Source organism: Scophthalmus maximus, chromosome 12 (genome assembly GCF_022379125.1).
Source record: "Scophthalmus maximus strain ysfricsl-2021 chromosome 12, ASM2237912v1, whole genome shotgun sequence".
Taxonomy (NCBI): domain Eukaryota; kingdom Metazoa; phylum Chordata; class Actinopteri; order Pleuronectiformes; family Scophthalmidae; genus Scophthalmus; species Scophthalmus maximus.
Window position 1 is genome coordinate 12,674,941 of NC_061526.1, and position 26,842 is coordinate 12,701,782.

The window sequence follows — 26,842 nt, forward strand, 5'->3', positions numbered from 1 at the left end:
TGGTGCTAAGCCACCCAAACAGTGCTGGATGTACATACACAGCTCCTATCAGGTTGAATTAACTCCCAATGTGTTAGGGTCCAGTTGCACTGTGGATATGAAGCCATGTCTAAATGTGTAGGGACTACACTGACTGAGGAGCTATGTCCAAAGCCAGAAAAGGCCTCACATCCCGTCAGGGACACCTCTATCTTCACGTCAAGGTGCTGTGGGTCCATGTACAGGTTATAGTCTTTCACATTACAAAGTTATTTGTGCAGTTTTTCCAATAATATATATATCAGCAAGAGCAGCTTTTCACATATTTATATATTATATTATAATTATTCATTATTGACTGCTCAATCTTTAGGTGTAGGACTGTACATAACATTGTGACCAAATATTTAATTTGTCAAAGACATTCGATTGAGGTGAAACACCTGACGATTTTGATAAGGAGTACCCCGTGTAATAAATTGCTGGAGTAACTTTGTTGGGGGCCCTGTGGCAGAGATTTGCTGCTGGGACCCAACTGATCATGTGTGTATGCACATTATTATTGTCATTGTGTGCAGAGACTACATGGAAACTTTTTATCATAAGCCCACAGACTCAATCCGTACATTGTAAAAACACACTACCTGGCCCCTGTCTTTGTGAGGTCAATGCGGTTGCAGCCTTAAAGCCAAATGTGCTAAACACATACTGTACAATTTGTTAATATGTTTAGTATGATGCATGAAACACAAGGTGTGTTAAACACAAACCTTATTCAATAAACAGTACACAACATCATGCAGCACATGATCAACTGAAAACGCTCAATGTGTTGAAACGCCACTTTGATCCAGTTAACATACGTGGCTGCAGTACAAGTGTTTGCCTGCTCCGTTAAACTGTACACCATTTATTTATTCATGTTCTTTAGTTCACCTAATTTCCGATTAGAAATCTGACGTTCACTGTATTACATTCCCTGTGCCTGATTGGCTGCGTTGCCAGCAACTTCAGGAAACCATTTAGTTAGTAGTCAGGTAAGTGTTGGTTTTATTCTTTTATGTGTCGTCTCGTTTTCTGGCGGCACACAGGTGTTGTCAGTGGCTGTGCAAAAGAGCCATAACCATCTTCAGGACGTTCATTACTCAGATTACAGGGGACTCTGCCGCCACTCTTATCAAGCCAGATCACCGTCATATCCGTAATCACAGATCACTCAGACGTGGATGCGGCAGGCCCTCGCATCGCTTTCTTATTCAAAGTGCAGGGCGAAGAGATAACAGGTACGCAAAGAGAGGCCCATTATTCTGGGACATCTGGCATCCGCCCGACTCCACGGGCTTCGTCAGACGGTGAAACGGCTCATCAGCACTGAGAATGGAGAGCAGACTGTTCCCACACTCGCTGTTTTGTTTCTTCTGAATGTGTGGGCGGAAGACAGATAGGTATAAGATTGCTTTATGGGGCTTTACTCTGGCAGTGCGTTAAAATAACAGCCAGCTTGTTTGTGCCTTTGTTGACAGTGATAAAGTTTGGATCCTACTGAGAGCTCCAAAGAGTTTTATCTGTAATTTTCATTATTCTGCTGTAGGGGATTATGACGAAAAATAAAATTGATAATCCCATACTTCAGATCTTCGTCCTTACTATTCAGCATTATTAAACAATTAAACTTTATGTACTTAGCCATTAGCAGGCTGTGCAGTGTTGAATTGGCAAATAAAAATCCAGGAATAGTGGGCCATCTGCTCAGTAGCACAATATAATTTCTATATAAATGGTGAATGGTAAGAAAAAACGGAAAATGATGAGCAAGGGGAGTTTGCTCTTTGATAAGGGATGGCAGCGTGTGTGTGTGTGTGTGCGTCGGTGCGTGTGCTTGTAAGTGCACAAATGCATTCTGGAGTTTCAGTTATTCAAACATGACTTAGAGGCAAAGCTGCCAGGGTGACAAGGTCATCGTTTTCCATCTCTGTAACGTTCAGACGCAGTCACTTGCCTTGGGTTTAGTTTGGGTCTAGTTTTGGGTTTAGTTTCAAGTCAGATTCAAAAGAATGTGTGTATTATCTGAGTTACATCACAACTCCCACTTGACAAGCCTTAGCAAAAAGCTCAGTGGTTGGCTACACAACGATCTCTTAGACTGAGCTACTGAAATTGATAATTGCATGTTTCAGGCCCCCGGAATGTTATTAAAACAAGCTTCATGGTATCTCTGCATTTCTTTAAAGCTGGGAATTGGTGGAGAGTAAAATGGAGCAAAAAGAGGGTTAAGATTGCACTTAAAATTGCCAGTTAACCAAATAATGATTCCAAATAACTACCAATGCTGGGCTGTGCCTGCTGGGTGTGTAAAGAAGCAAGGGCATGTCAACACAATTGCTTTATAGACTCAGTGAGCTGTCGACCTGTCACGGTTTTTCACCCTATTTCGTTGCCCCCAAGTAGTTAAAAATGCAACTTTAACAAGGGTAACCAAAATGTAAATTTGTCTTTTTAAAATACCTTAACATGTTGTTAAACATTTATTTCTGCCCTTCTCTCATCTGCTATGTATTTTCCCACAAAATAGTTTCTGTAAATGTATTGTAGTAGGACAAGCTTTATGATGGAATCGTGAAATGAAAAGCATGAATGTATCCAGAAGACAGTGGATTTGACCACTGAGGCTTGAAAAAATGGATGAATTATCTGACGTCTATCTTTTGTAACACCGACGGGTATCATCGGTGGACACACATCAAAAGGCTGACAGCGGCAGAGCAGACTGCAATGCAGGGATTCAAACGTGTCAGCAGAGGTTCTTGTCGTCTGAGGCTTCGAAACCCGGACAGACGTCTGAACTAACATTGGAAGAGCTGTAACCCTAAAAAGTCAAAAATGATCACAGCCAGGGCATTGGATATTTGTTGACAGTATTTGTTTCGAATTGACTGGACGGTTTTGATCGCAGTAGCAGCAAGCCTGCGACCTATTGCAGGTCTGAGGCTTCTGATATTAGACCTGCAATCAGAAGTCACTGATGGGTAGTGCTTTTACATTGTGATCAATGTATTTTAAGCCAGTAAGTTATCATACAACTTCCAAAAAAGAGGTGTGTGTGTGTGTGTGTGTGTGTGTGTTTGTGTGTGTGTGTGTGTGTGTGTGTGTGTGTGTGTGTGCAGTCTAGTGTGTTGGTAAATTTGGCTCTCCTCCATCTCCCTACTCTTTGACCCTCTCTGTGATTGCTGGCTTTAGTCCTAGACCAGCTCCCTCTCTTGACACACACACACACACACACACACACATGCCCGCACACACTCATCGCAGCAGCTGTTGCCAAACCACCCCGCAGAGGCAGTGCTGGTCAGCTGGCTCAGCCTCTCTCAGCAATTACACCGGGGAAGTTGGTGTTGAGAGCGGTAATGTCACCTTGGCCTCTGTGGCTTCTCAAAACTCCATAAAACTTTGATTGAGAGCTCGCTCTCTCACACGCACGCACACGCACAGAAAGTGCTGACTGTAAAACTTTGATTTATGAGAATTTATAACCTCCCTTTGTGAGTTATATGAACATTACTCCTTACAGATGAGCTGAAAACCCGTTTTACTCAGAATGTAGAATGGAATCTGTTGGTGTTTTTCATTTCAAATCTTTTCATTACATTGACTGAAGGAGCCGAGCGTCTGTAGTCAATATCTCCGGTTCTTGCCCAACAGTTACAATTGCCACACTTGTCGAGCTTCCAATTCCAGCATGGCACATAAACAGTGGTACTGGAAGGTTTGCCACTCCAAATTCTAAGGAAACAGTGGGTGTTTGAGTTCAGACAGAAGTGGAAGGCTTCTCAGTTCTCGCTGTCGACTCATCCGACTGGCAGAGAGGGCAAAAAGTCGCAGGGGTCGCAGTCAGGTCGACAAACCTCTGATGCCTCTGGCAAAAACCGAGTTGAAATGGGCATGTCCGCCCAGATCTCACGTCTCAATCACTGCCATTCAGAGCTGGAGCCGTGACGCCAGCGGAGTCATTTGACCCGGGGAATGAATGCAGATAGTACCGTTTCCCACTGAAGACAAAAGCCAGATGTTTAGTGGGTCTTTGTGGGTCTTTCATCCAGGGCGAGGGGCTTCATGCAAATCCAGAGCAGCTAACGTTAGCCTTCACTATAATGGCTTCCAGGGCTGGCTGGATGTTAACCTGTCATTCCACAAAATAATATATTGTCACTGACTGATATGCTCCTTGGAAATAATGCGGCTGGAGGTGTGTGAGCTAGTTACCTGGGTGTTCTTGCTAGACCCCCATCAAAACTCGACAGACCTTCCGTGCCTGGTTTTATGATTGATCGGTCATTTTTGGGGGGGAGAGTTCAGCATACGGTCACTTCACAGAACTTGGCGTGTGGCTCAGTTTGCATCGTGTGTCCAAGAAGTACATCACATATCTCGAGGAAAGAGTCGAAAATTAAAAAGCAGAATCCATGATGGGACTGCTGAAGTCAAAGTGAAAATTAAAGTTCAGCTCCCATGAAAATTAAAGGGATTAGTCTGAACCTATCCAGGGTGAGAGCCAGTAAAAAAAATTCCATGCAAGTGTGGTAAACTGAAAGATAAGTCTATTAACGGCCATATACTGTAACAGCATACGAAACATCTCATCACATTTCATTTTCAAAGTGGGTGTGGATTCGCACACAGTACTCAGGCAGTTGGTAAGACTGTTGTTAACAACATATAAAGTCAGCAAACCAGGGGACAAATTTATTTATGATCCATGTCCTTTCATTCAACCAGGAGGCTGATTTAACTGTGTTTTTTATACCCCCCCCCCCCCATCAGTGTGGATAGGCAGGTAGGTGTGAGTTGCAGACAGATGCAGTCTGTGCAAACACCCGCAGGCACGTCGAAAGGGGATTAACACCTGCACACACACCCAGGTGATATGGTGTCTGCCAGCGATAACAGCAGCCGCGCAGCAGAGCCGACTCGGCCTCCCCCCTCGCTGCCCTGAGGTCAGCGACAGGCAGACAGCGGCGGCGTCTCTCAGCCAATTGCTGACCCCCCTCTGCTCAATTCCTCTTTTGCATGTGGATAATGCCACTGTGCACCTCGGATTATCTCGTCCCAGGAGCCAAACGGCAGTTAAAAACGATGCAAATGGCCCACTCCACAGTCAAACTGAGCTGCAGGGCGAAGAGATAGCCAGGACTGGTTTGGAAAGTCATGATAGAGGTTTTTTCTTTCTTCCCTTTTCTGCCTTTTGACAAGACAGTTGCTGATTTTATTTTCCTGGAAAGTGTCGTCCTCTGTAAAGCAATTTTTTTTTCCCCTTTGTTCTCCAATGAGTGACTTTTCACATTTCACTTTCTCAGTTTGCACTGATTCACCTAAAATTTAAAAAAAAAACTAAAACTCAGGATAATCATAATAGACCCATGAACTGTAGTGTGTGTGTGTGTGTGTGTGGGTGGGTGTGTGAGGACAGCTACAGGTGTGGTCTGGGATAAATGTGGTCAAAACATTTTAAGCAGTGTGAACGCAAAAGGTGTCCCGGGCCACATTGAAGGACTGCCTACTCCGCTGACGTCCTCTGACCGGCCACAGTTTCACAATGAACGGAGAATATCTCCAGTGTTTCCTATACCCTACGACACACACACACGCCCGCAACCCGCCTGTCATAGACTGGCTAAATACAACATAATTTGGTCTTTGCTAACAAATGGCGTCTGTGTTTATTTGCATGTAGAGTGGGGATGTGAAATCGGATTCCAAGTGGTCACAGGAGACGCACGTGCAGACACACTCTATAACCAGGTGTGAACAGATCGACTGGGTGGCCCCCCCTTCAGACCTGGTATCAACGTCTGTCTGGAGAGATCTGTTCACAAGTGGACGGCTCTAAGTACATGAGTACACGCCTGGTTAGGGAAAGCGTCCTGGATGGTCTCCTGTGGTGACTTGTGATCGGATCTCACTCCTCTGATCCATAAACAAACATTTCGATCATTTCTGTCTTCAGAGACCGAACACAATTTGTGCTTAGTCCGTCTGACTATACAGATCTGTCTTTTGTCAGTGTGTGTGTGTGTGTGTGTGTGTGTGTGTGTGTGTCTCAATATTCAATTTGATTTTACCCATTTGGAAAAAAAAGGAAATCATGTATTTTCACTTGGTGGAAATATTACTTGGGAGGGTATCACCAGAGACTTAACTTTTGCAAAGGATCGCTAAAAGTTCAAGGTCAAATGGGTTAGGGAGACAATCCTTATATACTGTAGTTATCAGAAGATCTTGTATAAAATAGTGATGTACTGTCAAATATGTTTGGAAAAGCAGGTGTTTATTACCATGAATTTATGTTACATTGAAAACAGTTCATCACTTGACAAGCTTGATTTATTGTTTCCTTATTTATTGACGGTCTTACTGTCTGCTTGGCCTCAGTTGACTCCTAGCGAAAACAAAATGGCCAAGGTCTAACTATGTGCATGCGTGTGTGTCCCACATCAAGGGATCATGTGGCGATGTGTCCTTTAGGCTATGCTGGTTCGGTGACAACAGTGGGCCGACCTGACATTTGCCAAATCTGTATGAATACACAACCTTTTGTCCTTGAAAGGCAACAACAGACCTGACATTTTCCACTCGGGCCTCTCCAGTTACAGCTAATCTTCACTGCCAATCCCGGCAGGCGGCTCCTCTCCCTTTTGCGTATGTCTTCGGGATAGACGCAGATATTGTGTTCCGTGTCCTGGAATGCGAATGAGCTACGACGCAGTGAGCCAGCACCTGGGCTGAGGTAACAGTAGTAAGGCTGTGGCTCTTCACTGCACACAGAGAAGACTATAATATTGGTGTGTTTGTTTTGTGTGCGTGTGTGTACATTCAAAGTGAGACGCCTCCTTTTGACATTGCCTTGTGCCTTTTTCAAACAACGTGAAGAAAGAAAACAGCCCCAGGGTTGATTTCCTCTTGTTCTACATGTCTGCCATTTTCTTTGGTCTCCCTAACGAAAAAAACAGATGAACAAATGATTGACATTTTCATATGAATAAACGTCTGATACAGCACAAACGTCACTCACCCAAATGAATGCCCTACCTGACTTTAAACTATTTATATATACGCACACACCCTCCTTTAATAAAAATTTTTTTCAAGAAGCTAATCTCTATTTCTGCTTTCACATAGCACCTGCGTTTGCTCTCCATCCTCCCCTCTCTCCCTTTTTCTCCCCTCCTCAAAATAATGCCCGTGTTCATTCTTTCATTTCTCCCTCTCCGTTTCTCCACTGACCCTTGTCTATTTAATTTCATCACCCCCCTCTGTTACAATTCTATCCTGCTTTTCTTGTCTCACCTGGAATTTCCCCTTTCCACTCATTCCTCATTTGTCTTCTTCTCTTTTTTTGTTTCCCTTTCTTCCTTCACCTTCTCCAATTTATTCCTTCCCTTGATCTCTTTTTCCATTTTCTTCCTTTGGCTCTCTTTTTGTTTCGTTTTCTCATCCCTTTATCCCCACCTTTTATTTTCCCCTCTCTGACCTCTTATTCCTTCCATCAACCATGCTATTGTTATTGTTTCTACCTCTTTTCTTCCTATTTGTACACGTCCCCCTCTTTTCCCTCTCCGTTCATTTCATCCTCGTCTTCTTTTCTCCTCCACTCATCTTGTCTCCCGTCAGCTCTTCTCTCATTTACATTTCACCTCCTGTTCTTCTCCTCCCCTCCCCCCTCCTGTACCCCCCAACCCCCCTTGCATTTTACCATGCGGCGTTGCGGCGAAGGACAACGATCTCGTTCATTCCCGCCTTGGGAAAATGTTTGTGGCACTCCAGACCGCTGATAGGCAGTCGTGCGACGCCACCAGGGGCACCCTCGCGGGGGGTCGGCCGGTGGGTGTGAGAGTTGGTGGATGATGTGTGGGAAGTAAAGAGCGCCCTGTGGGTGAATAGGAGGAGAGAGTGGGCGTGAAAAAAAAGGGACAGAAAGCTTCTTTCAATGTCACCCTGTAATCCAACGCACTTCATCACTTCCTCTCTCCGTCATCCTGTCCCTCCGCCCCTCCGGTGTTTCCTTTCATCTCGGCCCTCTCGCTCTCTTACCCTCTACCTCTTCATACTCTGCCTCACAGACAGGTACATGCATTTTTCTCCCCCGAACGATGCTGCCACAGTTATGAATGTTCTGGAGACTGCGGAGTGGATATGAGGGTGACAAAGGGACTGACTGTGTGAATTTGAATGCTGTGATTGCCACTGTGAGGGCTGCTGCCAGTGTAGATTGGAGTTGTGACTCGAGAGGAGGCAGCCCCGTACACTCTGAATACTCTCCTTCTACCTATTTTCCACCAACTCCCCTCCAAGCTAATTGGCCAGGTCTAGCAGCATTGTGCGGAAGGCACAGACAGGTCCAACTGGAGTATGCCATCTTTCATTGCCCCAAACAGTTGGCGAGCTAAAGCGCTGTCCAGAGTGAGGTGAAAGGGAAGGACGACAGTAATAACAAAAGGCCGTCTGTGCAGAACAATGGCAATCAATTTAGAATGGGGATACCCACATTGGGCGAGAGGTTAAACAACTTACCGTTGCAGGGATCAATATTCTTATTTTAATGATGAAATGGTGTTAAATGTAAATGAATTTAACTGAAGACCACTAAATACAGTCGACAGCTTCAGACAAAGCAAGTAATTGAATCTTGTAGTCTCTAGTCAGACTACACAACGTTTTTGTCCACCACGCCACTCTCACTGTGCCAGATAAGGTGATCACAGAGTGGGGAATTGTTGTGGCGACTTGACCCAGAGACATGATGGACGGCACTTACCATAGCATGTGCATACATTGATCTCAAAATGTATTATTGATTAGGTATTTTTGTCTTAGTTACATTGTTCCTGTTTTTTTCCAGAGACTAAATGAAACATTCATCATTTCTCGCTTTGCCATGTTTAAATGTGCATGGGACAAGCGCTCTTTGCTTCCATTGGTCAATGCTACAGAAGTTTGGAACAACCTGTTTCACACTATCATATAGCAAGGATAATTTGACGTGCCTCAGATATGCACCCTGTGCAACTCTTTCTTCACAATGCCCTACATCTGTCAGGTTGGACAATCGTGTAGTCTGGCTGCGCCATATAACAATAATTGTGAGATGATTTTCCGGTGTCACTGATGCATGGTTAACCTGGTGAGTCAACTTTTAGACTTCCTTTGCTTTACTTGTCTTTTTCCTAAATGTGCTATATGTGGTCAATAATGAAGATATGTGAATTTGCTTCTGTTTTGTACATTGTGCCTTTTGTCCTATGTTGCAGTGAGTTGAGGACTTGTGGCCACTTTAGATACACTTTAAAAAAATACAAAACCAAAATGTTAACCCCGAAACAAAATGTGAGCATATAAAGGCCAGCAACAAAAGACTAATACACTTATTTGGACATGTTTAGATTTCTCTAGTGGGGCCGCAGTGGCAAAAACGAGATCAGCTCTTCAGAACCGAAGACCCAAAGGCTTCTATTTTGCGTCACCAATCAAACATGGACTAAAATTAAACATTTTCACATGACTGTTGATGTAAAATGTTGTAAGATTGATGTAAAATGTGAAGAAGTCAATGCTATGTAATCAAACTTAACTATGAGGTGCTTGGTTGTGTGCATCATCTTTAAAATATTGTGGAAGCAATCTACTGTGTGACGGCAGTGTCTCCATACCTTTCATAAATCACAGTCCTCTATACGTTCAAGGATAAAGGAGGAAGGAGCGGAAGCAGTGGGACTCCTTTCCCAAGCATTTAGAGAAATCAAAAATGACTTGTCACATGAAGTGTCACATGGGTGACATTTCCACGACAAAACCTCCCAATCGACAGCATTCCGAACGCATTCAAGTACAAACCCACAATAAAATTCCAATTTACCAGCCCTCAGCCAGGCAGAAGGCAGAAGCAGTCATTTTTATGTGCATCCCTCCAAAATCCTTCAATAATAAAAAAAACACTTTTCATACTGCTATAAACTCAGTTCCTCTGCAAAATATAGAAGAACCCTGGTTCACTTTTACACCCTCAGATAAATCAAAAACTCACTGGCATCGTGCTTCTTATTTTTTCTCCATATGCTGTAACCTTTTGAAACCGTAATGACTTTAAATGATAACAGTATTTTCTCACAAAATACGAGCCATCTGGGGGCATGAGATGCGCTGAGATGTAGTCTGCAGTGCAGTCAGCACACACAAACTGCATGTATAATTCATTATCTCCTCTGAAGTCTTCTCTGCATGTGTATTAAGGCAAACATATCTGACTGCCCATGAGGTCTTTCAACTTATCCTTAATTTTAGAAGATCCAACAGTGATAAGTTACTAAAACAAAAAAATTTCACCTGTGGCAACATTTCTTGTTGCTCACTATTATTATCAATTTATCTGGATCATCTTCATTTTATTATTGATACCGTTGTTATCGTCACTCTTTTTACATTGCACATAAATCCTGTTGCCTTTAAGAACCCATCATGTAGAGTACACACGGCAGTCTTCAACAATAGTGTCATTAATAATGATCTGACCCCATAATCTGAGTGTCAATGATTATGGCTTAATTTGATTACATTTAAAATAATCCAGATTTTCCTGAATGACCACAGGAAATTGTCACTGAATGACAAACGGATTAACATAGCAAATAGCTTGTCAACACTGGAGCTGGATATTGATGTAATTGTTTATCACACACACACACACACACACACACAACAGTTATTTTGGCGAGCTCTCTAAAAAGCCTCAGTTCTGTGGTGAGGCAGACACTTTGCTCCGAGCTTCTGCTCCATGTTGACATGACTGCATCACATCATGCTGCCAATCACTCCAAAGGTTTTGTACTGGATTCACATCCGGTGACTGGAGAGGTTCCCTGAGCTCACTGACGTGTTCATGAAACCAGTTTGTGACATTTGCTCTGTGACATGGAGCATTATCCTGCTGGAAGTAACCATTAGAAGATGGTGAACTGGGACCATAAAGGGTCCTGTCCATTAAGTTTAGTGGGGCCGTATCACTTGACAAATTTGTGCTTTCTAATTTGGCTGCATGGGGGTGAATGAAATTTAAATGTCATTTTGGTAATTCAATTAATTTTAAGACTGTAAACCAGGGGGCCTTTGTAACTCCTGACATCACATAACTAATGGGAACTTGTGGAACTCAGCCATCCCTAACCCCATGTTCAAAAATGGCTTGAGATAGCATATTACTAGATATTAGCATAAAAACATTTTTTTTTTTCTCCTTACTTTTTCCACACTTTTCTTGTTCTTGCTTATCTACATTTCATTATGTAGAGATTTGCCCCTTTTCTCTCACTGAATGGTTGTGGAACATAAGATGGAATGATCTCTGTAGAGTTAACACCCCATCATGGCGGGGAAAGCTTGGATTTGCGGCAACCAACAGTTGCATCTCCACTACACACATTGTTGTTGCAGTTTATATGGTACATAGTAATTGTGGTCTGTTAATTAGCTCTCGGGCTGCAGCCACACTCTTCAATACTAACGTATGATCAAGATTAAACCAGGCCACTCTGAAACAGGGGCAAGCCATTCATTATTGATGATCAAATCTCTCTGAAGATGCTCGAAATAGACCAGTGTGGTTGCATAACGATTGTGTAGCTTGTGAGCGACTGAGGAGACTTTTCTGTCATTAAAGGCTTTTCTGAATGACACCAACTTAGCACACCCAGCTCCTGTCAGGTGCCTTTCTGTCTGATAACCTTTTGTTTAGAAAAGGAGCTGATTTGCTCAAAGGGAATGATTAGTTTCAGCTCTGTTTGCTCATCGGCGTATTATTGTGAAGTGCTTTTATGTTATTTCATTTAGATTTGAACTAATTCTCAAAAAAAGCTGTATTAAAACTAGAATACTAAAACATTGATTCTTTGCATATTGAAAATCCACTTTTTTTTATTCAGACAAAACTCGACTCATTGAAATCACAGAAAGGTTGCTATGTGCTATAATACTCAAGTTTCGATTTTACTGCATGCCTCTCTAAACACCCAGCTTTTCTATGGATCTTAATGTAACCAATATCGGAATCCCCTTAAGCATTTATTAAAGAAATGGTTAAAAAAAGGAAAAAAGGTCAAATAAAAGAAAGCTTACAACTAGGGTTGCCAACTGTCCTGTATTAGCCGGGACGTCCCTTATACTGGGCCTAATTAATTTGTCCCATACGTGACCTCCCTTTACCGACTGCTACGCTGATCTAACCACTGACTGATACAACAGCAACAGCAGCAGTGCTGATCATCACACTTGACACCTGTCATCATCCAATCCCAGCCCCCCTCACGCGCATCAGTACACGTTAAGTAAATGCGGCAATTCCTCCACACACACAAAAAAGAGAAAATGACAGTGTTATGTGTGTTCAGTCAAATTTTGGCACGTGGAAATATGGATATACCTAGAGCCGGCCTTGGCATAGGCTGTATAGGCGAATGCTGAGGCCGCCGTCATCCATGGGATTGCGACGAAAACATAAAGTTTATGTCATGGCTCCGATTTGACTGCTGTCTGTGTATGTATGTGTGTGTGTGTGTGTGTGTGTGTGTGTTTGTGTGTGTGTGTGTGTGTGTGTCAGTGGCCGTGGTCTTCCTGAGTTCATCGTTGGGCTGCACACCTGTTCCTGATCAAGCTTATTATCTCCTGCGTCAAAGCTGTGACTCGTCGCCAGATTGTTTTGTCTCAACCGTTTAACACTCGGACAGTTTCTTCCATGACTTTGTTTAGATCTTGCTCAGTGATTTTACAATTTTAATTTTTTATTTCGTCAAAAAAAAAAACCTAAAGAAAAGTAGTCGGTCCTGGCTGCCTGCACAGTGCACGGTGGTTGCAATGTGACACACTGTAGCACTCGGCTAAGAGATGGTAGCTCGGTTCGCCAGCGTTGTCGTGGGCCGAACGCCATCCAAGCTGACCGTGTGCTTTGAGCTCTCGTAAGTTTCCGCAACTTCACTCCTTCGTTACTCCATAGCGCTACTCACGTCTACCCGCGTCTACTCACGTCGTTACAGTCACGGAGTGATACGGACCTGTGCAGACTGATTCAACGTCATAGCCGCGGTATACGCTCATCATACCCCGGCTGAACCAATTACATCGCTTGATTTGAGCTACCCGTTTCATATCGAAGAACGTATTATAACCCAATTTTAAACGTTAAACACAGGTGTTGCTGATCTCCTTAATCAAGCCTCTGTATCGCAATAGAACAGAGCCTTCATGCTTACCTACTGTTTCATGTCAAAATGGCCGCTGTGAAAAAGGTCTTAGAGAACAGGTTATACACACGCGTGTTTGGTTTTGGGGTCTAATTTGGTGTAAAAAGACTTGCAACAGGAGACATTTAGACTTGCCATCGCAGAGGAAAGGGCACGGATGGCGCTATTAACGTCAATGATCCATAAACTTGAGTTGAAGAACATGCAAATGTTCAAGAATCTCACACAGCCACCTTGCCATACACGGACAGCTTTCTCCTAATTTGCCTTGTTGTCACAGTACTTTGACAAATCACGTGAATGTGCCTTGAACTTGAAGTTGCTGCACTTTGCACAAATCCTTGTTCTTTGGCTGAAAAGGGCATTTTTGTCATGTTTATAAATCGTTTGTGACTTTGAGCAAGTTGCTTACACCACCAGAAATATTGGGGGTCTGACAGCATCCCATAAACCCGACATCAGCAGCGTAAAACAGCATTTTCTTTGGTCTCTCAGATAACACAAACCATCTTCAAAACCATTGTTTTTTTTGTTTTTGTTTTGGCAGCTGTCTCGCAGTGTGGTGTGGCAGACTATCACTACCTCCCACTGTCCTTTTCTCAGACATTCCACTCGCTTGTACTTTTCCATGGCCGCCGGTTTCTATGGCAACAAAGGAGGACGATGATGAGGCTGGGGCTTGACAGAACAATGTCAAGCAGACGGCACAGAGGCAGCTGGGATCCTCATGAGGTAGGAGAATACCCACCGGGAAGAGGGGGAAGAAAACAGGGGAGGGAAGAGTGATGGGCAGAGTTCATCAGAGGCAAAACCCCACTGTTAAAGGTTTCCAGCTTATTCTTAGCTCTCTGCTGTATGGCTCATGCAATGTGAAGTAAATCTGGTTGGTCTTTGTGCTTACACTCCACAGGGAAAATTACACAGCATGACACATTTGTAAGGCTGCTAGTACTTTACACTATCACTGGGATCTATAAATATTCAGCACACATGTTAGGTGTACACCCACCAATACATTTGTAAATCTGTTAATTAAAGCCCTGTCTCACACTGACAGTTTTTCTTTCATTGGAATTTTTCTTGATCAATTGGGGCCGACAGACTGAAAACTACACAGCCCACCAGGTATCAAGGGTACACTTTTTGATAATTGGTGTGTACAAAGCAGTAATTTGTTCCCTCAAATTAATAATTTGATCTTTCGAACCGAATGAATAAGTCCCTTCGAGTCACCTATTCCTTTGAACAAACAGCATCAAGTTACTGTTGAACGGGAGTTACAGGTTGTTGTGGTCAGTGTGACAGGGAGGAGTGGATCAGGCATGGGCACGCGGATGTAGATGTGTGTACAGTGGTGTAGCGGAAAGATTTGGGGCCGTGTGCATATGTAGCCTCGGTGGGCCCCCCTTCTCCTTTTCATCAATTAAACACCTACTTCTGTGTGTTGTTAGCCCGGACCGAAACCTGTGAGGCTTTAAAATAATCTGAGAAATGTGCATGATGGGTACTTTGATATAAATGAATTGTCAGGATAAATCCACCCATGGAGTCCAGGCACTGGTGGTGATGGTGGTCGATCACTTGCTGAGACTGATGAAGGATGAAGTGATGACTCTATAAGAAGACTGACCGGTGATGGGGAGGCGGAGGTGTGTAACAACTGTGTGAGAGAACTAAGGCAGGGAGAGAATTCATATTTAAACAGACAGCAGTAGGATGATAGGCTAACAAGGCAGGTGTGTAGCAATGCTATTGGATCGATGAGACCAGCTGTTGAACAGCTGATCGCTGAAATGACAGCACAGGGAAATGACAGCAAGAAACTCAGTGTGTGCATTCGTGAGAGGAGGAAAGGCATTTGTGAGAGTAGACTTCCTGACTAAACTTATGCCAGAGCTTCATTATGAGGCTTCAACAGTGTAGGTTTAATTAGACGAAGACATAATTGTGAGCTAAAAAGAATTACTATCGAAGATATTATTTGTCTATAACACATGCTGTTGATCAGTTTTGAAACGCATTTTTATGCAGAACGAGGAACAGTAGATTTTGTTCCCTAGTCTTACATTGGAATTGACGGACTGGAAGAAAACGGATCTTTAATGCTCGGTATGAACATGAGGAATGACTACAGCAAGCAAAACCCGTTTCAATGTACATATGGGTTTCCATCTATTGCTTTCACACTGAGTGTGAACCTAACCTAAACCCTGAACCCATTTTTGTAATCCGTGGTATGACTGCTCTTAGGAGTCATGTTGTACTTAGCTGCATACAGTACTTTAGCCTATACGGACGTGCCCCCCCCCCCCCCCCCGTCTATGTGAGCGGTGGCATGGGTGTCTCTGAAGAGCGGAGCTTGGTGAATGTAATGGGGTAGTAGCCGTTGTTTCCGTGGCGACCGCCGGTCCAGCACAGTAACGCATCTCCACCAGGTAGCTACCAGGTCAGGCTCTGGTTAATGGCTTGTGACCTACATCATAAAGTATGTCGCAAGTGTTTTGCACAGTTCATAGTGCAGTTCCACACGTACCATGAGCGCTGTGGCAATGACTGACATGCCATTCTCCCATTTATAAATTGGTGTACCATCAAAATAATTTTTTAAGCTTTTGTTTTAAGGTAAAAAGAACTAAATAGTGATGCTTTAAAACAGTGGTACCCAGCTCACCCTGCAAACATACAACCACAAATCTGATGTGAACTCTCCAAAGCACATCATTTAACTTCATGTAGACGATGTCTGTGTCTGAGCGTGATCACACTTTCAACAGTCTCAGGTAAGAGAAATGCCTCCAGAGGACGGCAGTGAGACTGATTTAACAGTTGACAATGTTGTTCCAGAGGCTTGAGTCAGAGCCACTCAAGCTGAGATTTCAAGCTCTCTTCTCAAGCAAACCAGTCCATCTTCTGTGCTGTGATGCATGAAACATAAACTCTTTGCTCTTAAGGGACGGAAGCCACTGTATACCAATCGTACTATATTGTTTTGAAAAGCTAACGGACACATGCGCTCGAACATGGGATCAGCTGAGGCGATGAGGGTATTTTAAAGCAGGGAAAAATAACTAACCAAATTCAAATGTGTGGCAAAAAACATGCAACTAAGCAAACAAAACTGTGTGACAGTGTGTGTCTCACACTGTGGTCACGGGCTATACACAGACTCACAACCCCACATCCAGGCCCCCTGGTTGTGCCTGTGTCAGATGAACAGGAAGTGAAGGCAACATGGCCAGTGGGCAGCTGTCAGACAGCAGTAGTGAATGCTTAAGAATTAGATCAGAGGCAGCCGACACAATCGGACTCATTGTAAATAGGCCTACACATACACAGAGAAGAAAGGCAGCAGAAGGCCATTTCCTCTGCTGAGTGGGCTAATTGGGAAGTAAAGTTGTTAACCTGCTCTGCAGCTCTGGACGCACCCTCCTTAATCAGTCTGGTGGTGTGTGTGTGTGTGTGTGTGTGTGTGTGTGTGTGTGTGTGTGTGTGTGTGCATACTCAAACGTTTTGTATTTCCACCCCAGCTGTCTCTATTCATCAATACCAAGCAGGCGTTTGTGTTGACTGAAAGCACAGGAGCTTGCAGTGTTTGACAGGTAGCGAGGGGGAGGAGAGATGAGGAAGAGGAGGGAAGGAAGAAGAAAAAGGCACATCTGAGGAGCCCGTCAGCAGTGCGAACAGTTGGTGAGAATATAACCCTGGGGCGCTGGAACACAGTCTATCGCAGTTTGCTAGCAGACATGAATACAGTTTGATACATCATAGATAAGCATTAACATCCCTGAGGCCGTTAGTTCTGGCTGGAAGACAGCAGAGATCTGTTTTAAAGGCCCTCTTCAGGGAACCTATTGAAGGATCCATCATTTAGTTACTGTTATCTGTGCGGCCGTCATCTTGGGGCCTTGCTGCGATCAATATTTCACCATAGCCCACCACGAAGCAAAAGGGGCCTTTGTGGAGCAGGGCCGGGTGATTCAATAAAGAAGCTGCTTGTCCACTCTTTCGTCTTTGCTTTTGTCAAACGTGATCGTGATCAGAATGAGGACGGGGCACAGTGGGAGGATGAAAAGCAGATGGAAGAAGAGAACAGCAGTGTAGACGGGGACTGGATTAAACAGGATTACATTTTACGCAACTAAAAAAATATCATCCTTATATCAGTCTAGTAAATAATGAGGCGACTTTTACATTTTGCTGTGGATCTGAAGCATCGGGCACTTTTCAACATGTTGATAAATTTCTATCTGTATCAAGATACAATAATATGTGTATCTTGAACTAAAGAATATTTAGTGTTGATCTATGAGTTTGTTTCTCTCTGAGCTAGACAAAGATGTCTAGGACTGTTTGGCTATTTGTGCTATAGCACTAAGTGCTATTTGTTTCAGTTTGTGTTGATTTGCCCAAAACAGGCGTGATATAAATCGAATCAAATGATATTGGCTATAGCTTACAACGTATGCCCAGCTCAGTCGATGATACACAAAACTATGAGCTTTGTTCCTTTTTCTTCAAGTCTCTGTACATTTATGAAGTTAAAGCTACAGATTTATTAAGCTGTAGGGTAAGCTCAAGTTATATTTCCCACTCAGAGAATGCGTCCTCCCTCACCTCTGTTTGTGCAGTTCTCGTCTACCTGACTAATGTACATTTTGAACCCACTCACATCTTTCAGGGTTTTTTTTCAATGCAATACAAAAGCTGACATTCCTCCTCCATTGTTTTTCAGAAACAATTAAAAAAACACCAGTGGGCCACTATGCTGCAACGTGTGACGTGTTCCTTCATTGCCATGAACACACACGTTGTAGATTGTATTGTTGCAGTCACACACACACACACACACACACACACTCAGCGCACAGCTGCCAGAATACTCACATGCACATAAGATGCATATTGATTTTGTTGAAAAACTTCATATGCACTATTTATTGCTATCAGCATCTGAAGATGAATTTCAGCAATACAGCATCAAACTCAGAAGTATAGTAACTGTCACAAAACTTTGAATCCATTTCACCTGATCCGTTTCACATGATGTAATACAAGTAACTTTGTAGGTAGAAATCTTATTATGCACCAGCAATTATATATGAACTATTCCATATCATCATGAACTCAAGCCAACTCATAAAGTAATGAAAAGTTGGACTAAAGCTAAAGGCAAGATCTGGTTGTTACTTAAACCAGTAGCAGTCTGTCCATAAAGACTGCAGCAGCATGTGTTCACAGTTACCGTCAGCTGGAGTCATAAAACATGTGGACAGCAGGTGTCTACACCCACCAACAGCACTGCACCACACATGACAGGGAGCAGAGGGCTGGGTGCCACATTGTCGAAACAATGGCTGAAACGCCTGCAAAAATGTAGAAAGAGAGGAATAACAATGGTCGTGTGATATCACATATGTAGGAGCAGTTATGCTGAACCAGACAGGATTTTGTTTTACTTAAAACACAGTCAAGCTTTGTCCGTGTGTGTGAGCGCTGACTCTTCCACGGAGCTGTTTTAATGAGATGAATTTCCCCACAATGGACCAGCATGGCTGACAGATGCATGGAAACGCTGAGTGCGCTGCAATGTGAGAATGCGGGCTCCTTCTGACTCATCAGAGCAGTCATCTAACGCTCTTTTGATTGCTCAGGAAGTATGGGGTCCCACCATTGCTTTATCACCCTCATTCATTTCTTTTATCGGACACACAGCGGCAATAAAGACGCAATTTTCTCCGCAACAGAATTGCGAGGAAGGTGATGACTTACGAGGATGTGGTCACTGCTGTACTTGGGTGGCAAATTCCGCAGAAGTGAGTGAAGCGTTACCGTTGTGTGATTGATTCCAATGGACAGTGAGTGTCCAGCTGTCAGTTTGGCTTAATTACAGAGCAGGGTTCTGGGGAAGCCATATTTCCTGTTTGAGGTTAAAGGGCAACTTGAGAGAATGGGCGGGTGACAAAGACAGGTCATATGTGATGTGCAGGCCAAACAACACGTGCACATACACACTAATGCCATATTTCTGATGTGTAAAAGAGCATGTGCGTCTGCTGTTCATGTCGGCAGATATAATACAGTAGAAAGAAACCTTTCCTCATACCTCCACTTTTATGGAGCCTATGTTCCGAAACAAATTACCCTCACTGCTTTGGCTATTCTGCAAACATTAAATGGGCACCCAACCAAATTCAACCTCAAAGCTAATTTACTCATTACAGGGAGAATTCCACTGGTATGAGGTAATCCCATGTTTGGTTTGAAGAATGCAAGCTATAACAGCAAGCCTGCATTATAAACAGAGACGTCCTTGGACAACTCAAGGCATATTTATTTCCCTTACTAGTAATTTTCATATTAAACACCAAGTGGGATATATCGGCGCTTGGACTTGAATGCTGATGTGAGCAAACTGACAAATTACTGTAACTGAGAGGGAATAATGTGATGGGATCCAGTGTTTTTGGAGCTTAATTCACAATGTGGAGTGAATGTAAGAAATTAATAAAAACGAACATGGTAAACGGTATATGTGCTTAGAATTAGCATTGTCACTGTGACCATTTTAACATGTGTGAATTTAGCTAAAAACACAAAAATGTTGTGTGATATTCTTTAAGTCCACTTATTAGTCTCAGCTCTTTTCTGTAAATAAACAGAGAATGCGATGACGCGTCTAATATAATGCCGCTGAACAGCAACATAATTAACCTTTTCAACCTCAAAGATCCTCTTGGAAGTCCAAGTATGTACACAGACCACAGTAATTTACTATATGGGATATACACTAGTCTTTATACTGTATATAACGTATACTGCTTACAATGTTTTCAAGCAGCATGGGGGAAAAAATGTAATTCAAAAGCACCGTAATGTGCAATGTAAGTGGAATACTAAATTAGTGCTGAGAATTGCTAATATACTGTAGCTACTTCATTAGTCAAGACAGTTTTTTTTTCCAAAAATCTTCCTGCAAACAGGAGCAAACCATTAACCTACGGGTTAACATTCATTGTACAGCAATACCATATAGTAAACTGTAGACTATATAGAGGTTTTCCCCTTCTCTGAGAAACATTGCTGCAGTCAGCACATACACACAAAGTATGTGCAACCAAAATGAGCCACTAAGAGTTTGGGGTCATCTTGTCCTAAAGATGCTACAGTGCAAACCTTCCAAGAAGTCTATCAGTCCGTATGGTTTCAGTGGTTTTAGTGTCCAGTGATGGAAGCATACAATATAACAAGAGTCATCATTGTGTGTCTTAGCGCTGTGCTTCAGGGACGGTAGTGTTCAGTATGACGGCTGCCGTTCTCAGTTCAGTTTTCAGAGGGTTAAGTTCTCTCCTTTGCGAACACTTTCCCATGCTGGTCATTATTGTTGACTATTGAGAATCAGTTTTGTGTTGCAATGGTTACAGGCTCATAAGCACCATGGATTACTATATATCTGTCTGCCTTTCTGGTCACTGTGTCATGTTTAGAATTCAGTGATTGTGAGACATTGCTATAAGAATGCTAACACTTCAATGTGATGAACTGTATGTTCTCCATTCTGATTTTACTTCAATTGTTCACTTTAACTGTTTATTTTATTGGTTTATCCTTAATGACTGTTTTGCACTTTGTGGCGGTGTTATGTAAATTCATAGCTACTGATTGTTAGCGTGCCCCTTTTAATAAAGATACTGCAATACTTCTTAATTAGTGTTAATATCATAACAAACAATCCCAATTTGTTTGTCTAAATGTCTGAGGAGTAGCATTTAAACCATTTTACTAGAGAAGGCTTTACCATGTTAACGCTGGATAAGTTCGTGTTTTTGTTTTGTAAATGTAGAGTGGCAATTTTGGCTTCATTTACATCCCACAATGATACAGTTTATGGAGCTTCTATTTTATCTGATCATTGCCACAGTCTACTAATAGAAGACATGATAAGAGATTGTGGCAGTTTTTGGATCATTGTGTACCTGTGAGATGAGCAACTCCCCCTGAGATCTACAGTCAGAGCAAGGAGAGGCATATACACCAGACCTCTGTGTGTGTGTGTGTGTGTGTGTGTGAGCGTTGAATGGCTGGCAAGGTATTTAATATTTCTCTAGCGTCAGCGGTTAGCGCTCAAGGCTTAAATGATCGGTGGAGACCTTGCTGCAACTGTAATGAACTTCTTCACGCACATAGAAGAGAGAAAAAAATTGTAAGAAACTTTCCAAAAAACATGTTAAAATGTTACCCTGGATGAACAACCAAACTAAATTCCAAAACTGAGTTAATCTTTTAGTTCCAGATCAACTCCTCTCTGGATTATGGCTCAAACTTCATTTGAATCAAATTTTATTGAAGTGAAGAGTGTGAAGATTTGGAAATTGTCACAAATGACTAAAGTGTCACACCACAGACAAACTATTTGACACCGAAATGTTATTCAGAAGTATCAGAAGGGAACGATTAAGAAAGTAATGAAGTTTAGAACTGGAATAAAAACTGAGAGCCAGTGAAGCACAGCTATTCCAACTTCAATTGAATGCCCACTGGCACCTTATTAATCTATCTTGCTGCAGTGATGACGTATTGTACTTCAGGGCCCTGTGATATTATGTCCCAAACTATGCCAAGGCCGTTACGCAAAAAACATCTTAAGGTTTAACATTTGCCACAAACATGGCTACACGGGACGTTCTCAGGAACGTACAGACTTCTTTCTTTCGGATTTCTGAGTTGTAAGGGAAACATCTAATTGACAGTGAGTATGTGGCCTGTTATCCACTTAGCAATGTATATCAAAAAGCTAAATTTCATATAGATCATACTGCCAGTGTTGAGTATGGTTTATGTATGTATATATATTTTAATTTAAATGTAGTGATATGTGTGTTCATATATGAATCCATAGAGAAAAGAAGTCCATAAAGGCAGTGCTGTTGTGAAACTGTCCAGTAAAACATGTATTTATTATGCATTCAGCTTTGCCTTCAGACAAACTGGCAGCAACAGATATTGCATTTCAACACAAATGTCATTTTATATTTGTCATTTATATTCATAACATATTTCAAATTGCTCTGAACAACAGATCCAGCTATGCATTACCAAGAGGCCTGCCGAGACAAGACTGTTTTCCCCTCGGATGATGGTGCACATTAACTGGCTACTCATCTCGGGAGCTAGACAGTGAGCTGCTCATGTGACAGCTAGTATCAACTGGCAAGGTAATATGCCTTTTAAAGAGACAGGGAAAAACAGTCAACAATGAAACCATATGTACATTCTGCATGAAATATTCAACCAACCATTATCTACACGACTTTATCCGTTAAGGTTAACTTTACACGGAAAGGCTCTGTTTGGTTTTTACAGGTTTAGTAGCCCATATTGACAACCACCCCCCCACCCCCCCCACCAAACTATACCCAGGATTATAGTGGGCTATCCTGTTTTATACCACGAGGAACCCTCCTTGTGTTTTTTATTGATAAGTCTGTATTTCAATGTCCAGAGTTTTTTGTCCATCATCATTCATAGATTTTGGGCTACACCAGAATCTCTCCTATCCAGATTATACCTTCTTGTGTTTTTCATAAGCAAGGTAACTTGGGGAAATAATATACTGGATTTTGAAGTACAATTGTAGAAATTAGAGAAACATTAGGGAAATAGCGATCACAATCAGATTCTTCAGGGATATGGTTGGTTAGTCAGACCACTGAGTTCAAAACAGAACTCTCAGAGGGCTGGTTTAATAGAAATCCAGGCTTTGAAATATGCATTCTAATCCTTTGCAGTCTGGGAAATAAAGCAAAAACAGCTTCCTCATTTTTCCCAATGGCAAATGCTTGATTCCTTATTCATTTTGTCCTAAATTATCTAGCGGATCTTTATTTATTTTGGATTATTCTACATCATGCGTCCCCCTGGGTATAATAATGACCGAAAGTCAAAGGAATGCTTCAGCAAAAATAATTTAAAAAATCATTGTCGCTTAAACTCAATGTGGTCTCTCATCTGAAATGTCATCTTAAGCCTCGCCTGTTTGTTTGGCTTTGGCCAAGAGCTCCAGCTGCGTTAGAACACTCATCTGTTTTCCCTGTCGTGTCCCGCGATTCCTGCTGTCGACGTCTCACTTTCCCATCCATCATATTCTGTGATGAATGATCCAACAGAGCGTAGTTTATTTGAAGGTGACCTGGCCTCAAAGTTTCTGCTCTTATCAGCCAAGGGGGATCGTTTTTCAGTCCCCAGGCTGGAAGCAAAATAGATCTAGCAATTTTTTTCGCTTCTAGTGTTGTTTGTGTAGATTTTCTCTGTTCAAACAGAATTTCAAGATGATGTTTGATTGGAATAGACTTTTTGCTTTTTCCTCATGTCAAAAGAAAGCTCAACCGGGCCCTGTGGATACTGATGGAGCCAGTTTTTATTTCTCAAAAGATGACTAAGTCATGATCAAAGATACGTTGCATTTTCCTTGCCCATAATGCACCAAATGAACTAGGTCATGGCCCCAGACAGGATTCAGAAGTACTTAGGTCATGAGTTAAACCTCCCCCTGACACCAGAAAGATAAGCCTGTAAACATTTTTATATTGTTCAGATTTTTCACATATGTTTTTATTCAGTTAGCTGTTCAATAATATTTACTGATCATTTCAATTTAATGAAGCATCTCTTTTAAATATATTCCCCTGGAAATCAACTAACTATTTCCGAGTAAAATTCAGAGCTTGGTCTCTTTTTCCCGATACATGTGACAGATTACATACAGTAGTTCTTGGCAGGAAAATGTATGAGAAAATGACTAAGAAAATATGGACCAGTGAAATGAAGCCATGCCATTTCATGTCCAGCAACAAATGCATGAATGCTCTTTCAAAGCCCTTTCCACATTGAATGTGGGCTTATTTATTTTATAGGCTTAACACTCGTTTAAATATTTTAACTATTACTATTTTAACTAACTGCAGCTGTAGCTGTTCTCCCACAGGCACAATAATCACTACACTCCCATAGGACATTATCATTTGTCCTTAATTGTAGCTACAGCCTTGAGTGCGTTATGCAATCATCTTTTGCTTTCTTGTTAGATGATTCTGAAGTTTTGCTTTGGACCATATCGAGGAAGGACATTAACTTCATCCGGATGTGGTGAATAGAGGAGTGGACACTGAGACAAAGCAGTTAGTTTTGTCCAGTCCTTCAGTTCACTTTTCTCGGCGTCATTCAGAAGGGCGTAATTTCCACTGGGGATCTCCCCCTTCGCCTTTATCGTTCCAGGTTCTCAGTACAGACTCTCTAAAGAGAGTTATCTCACTGTCCAGCCACCACAGTCCAAATGTGCTCATGACTGTATCAGGACTGTACGCAGGATACTGGAAGGACTGAAAACAAAGATACTGCTCAATTTGCATGTCAAACCATAATAACTAGAATATCAGATTTTTCACCGGTTCTGATGCGTGCGCAAATTTTCGGGCAGGTCAAAGAATGTTTAGTGCCTCAAATTAGTTTGCATAAGAATAATAAATAATTCCTTCGATTAAAATAGGCCCTCACTCTGACTTCGTCAGTGGCTCGGGCCTAATAATAATTTCATTAGATTTTAATATTTAGTTAACATTCACCTAAAGTAATCAGAGAATTGAATTGGCTGTTACTTTGTTTTTATGCTGATTATTGCGCTGGTAGTTTGGTCATCTGTTCTTATTTAGTGATGAGGTGGTTGTTTCCGTGATTGACCAATCAAAGGCTAAATATTGTTTATGGATTGGACTTGTAGCCCCTCCTTCTGGCGGTTGAGGGATTAAGGTCTAATTTCTGTGGCATCTGGATTAGAGTAGCCGGTTAAATACTGCCTCCACTCAGAAATGTACTTTTCTTTTTGATACTTCTCTCCTTATATCTAATAAGAAATGAATAGAGAGAGGATTTGGTCTTTTTCTTTTCTTTTTTTTACCTTGACTGATATACATTTGACTGGAACAGGGCCAGCCTTGGCATTTTAGAATCCTGTCATTGTTTCTTTGGTGCCTTTTGCAAGTTACCATTAATGATAGATCATGTGATTTTCAACATGTATTTGGGAGGTCTGTGGATATATCGGGTTAATGTAGCAATAAAAGTGATTTCTGACTATGTACAGTGATTACAGATACAGTGACAATGTGGGACAATACTGAGTTAAGCATGTGCAATTTCTAAATAACACAAACCCAGTCATGAATATGATATAATATATCAGAAATGAATAGTTGAAATTGAAATGAGATTTTGATAAATTATAAATTTATTGCACACCGAGATTCTGCATTTACAGCTGCATTCCAGTATTTTTAAACATGGAATGACTGCCCCGAGGCAGAAGCACAAAACAAGGGGATGTATTTGTTACTGATTGGCTCACATGGGGCATTCATCATTCCTTTGGGAAAATATGTATCCTGCTGCTTTATCCCCCAAAGCAGGGGAGAACAACAAAGCGGACAAAGTGCCCAGCTGTTCTGAAAGTATTGCATGAAAATTGTCACCGAGATTACACCCACCTCTGAGCTTTTGAATTAACTGCAACATCGCCTCAACCATAAATGCAAAACAACATGCTGCTGTGGTGCCAGTGAGTCTGACAGCAGGTTTTTCCACTGCAGGCATGGGACTCCATCCGTCTCCCCTGAGGCCACGCTGCTGTGTTATAGTGCATCATCGATTAGGCCCAGGGATGAAGTCAATGGGGGACCACCCATTTGTTTCCTTCCCTGCTGCTGTTGTTTACAATCATTGCAATCTCCACCTATCGCTCTCCCTCTCTCCCTCTGTCACACTCACACATAAACCCAATCCCATTTCTCATTTTTACCCCTACCCCTTGTCCCTTCCCCTTGAAACATTTACGAGGGGAAGGGGTTGAAAATCTACCCCTACGAAATGGGACACCCCTTCAACGTGATAAGTCATCATGTAAGCAGATGTAACGTTTTTACCGGAGATTCAACATGCCTGGAATGACGGCAATATCATTGTAATAACGCTGTTGCAGTTACTATGGTGACATACCCAGAATATTCAAATAACAAACATGCTGATTACAGTTTGTGTGCACTGAAAATACCCCGTGGTCTTATAACGACGAAACAGCACATCACGTCAGTTGATAACATTACATATGTGGTACATATATAAGGCATAACGCTGCTTTGCAACTAGCGATATATATTTTTTGCGATTAGCGATTTCTTTCCCACGGCTTTTATGAAGAAAAGTGCCATAATACATTGAAACGACGAACAAAGGTTGTCACACATTTGTGAGTTTCTTTGGTCGCCTTTGACTTTTTTTCAGCTGACTTGCTCTTGATTTGCAAGGCATATCTCACAGCCCTCCGTTTAGAGTGTGGCTCTGGAAAATCTCCGTTTGGAGGGCCATCTAACCTTAGCCCTCCCCCTCGATGCCAGATGGAATTGAGACAAGGGGTAAAATCAGATTGGGCCATACAGTTGGAGGACATGAAAGAGAGCCTTGCTACAGGAAAAGTGACGCTGAGCGGAGGTTTTTGCGAGTGTACATATTGTGCCCATATGTGTCGGGTTCTGTTT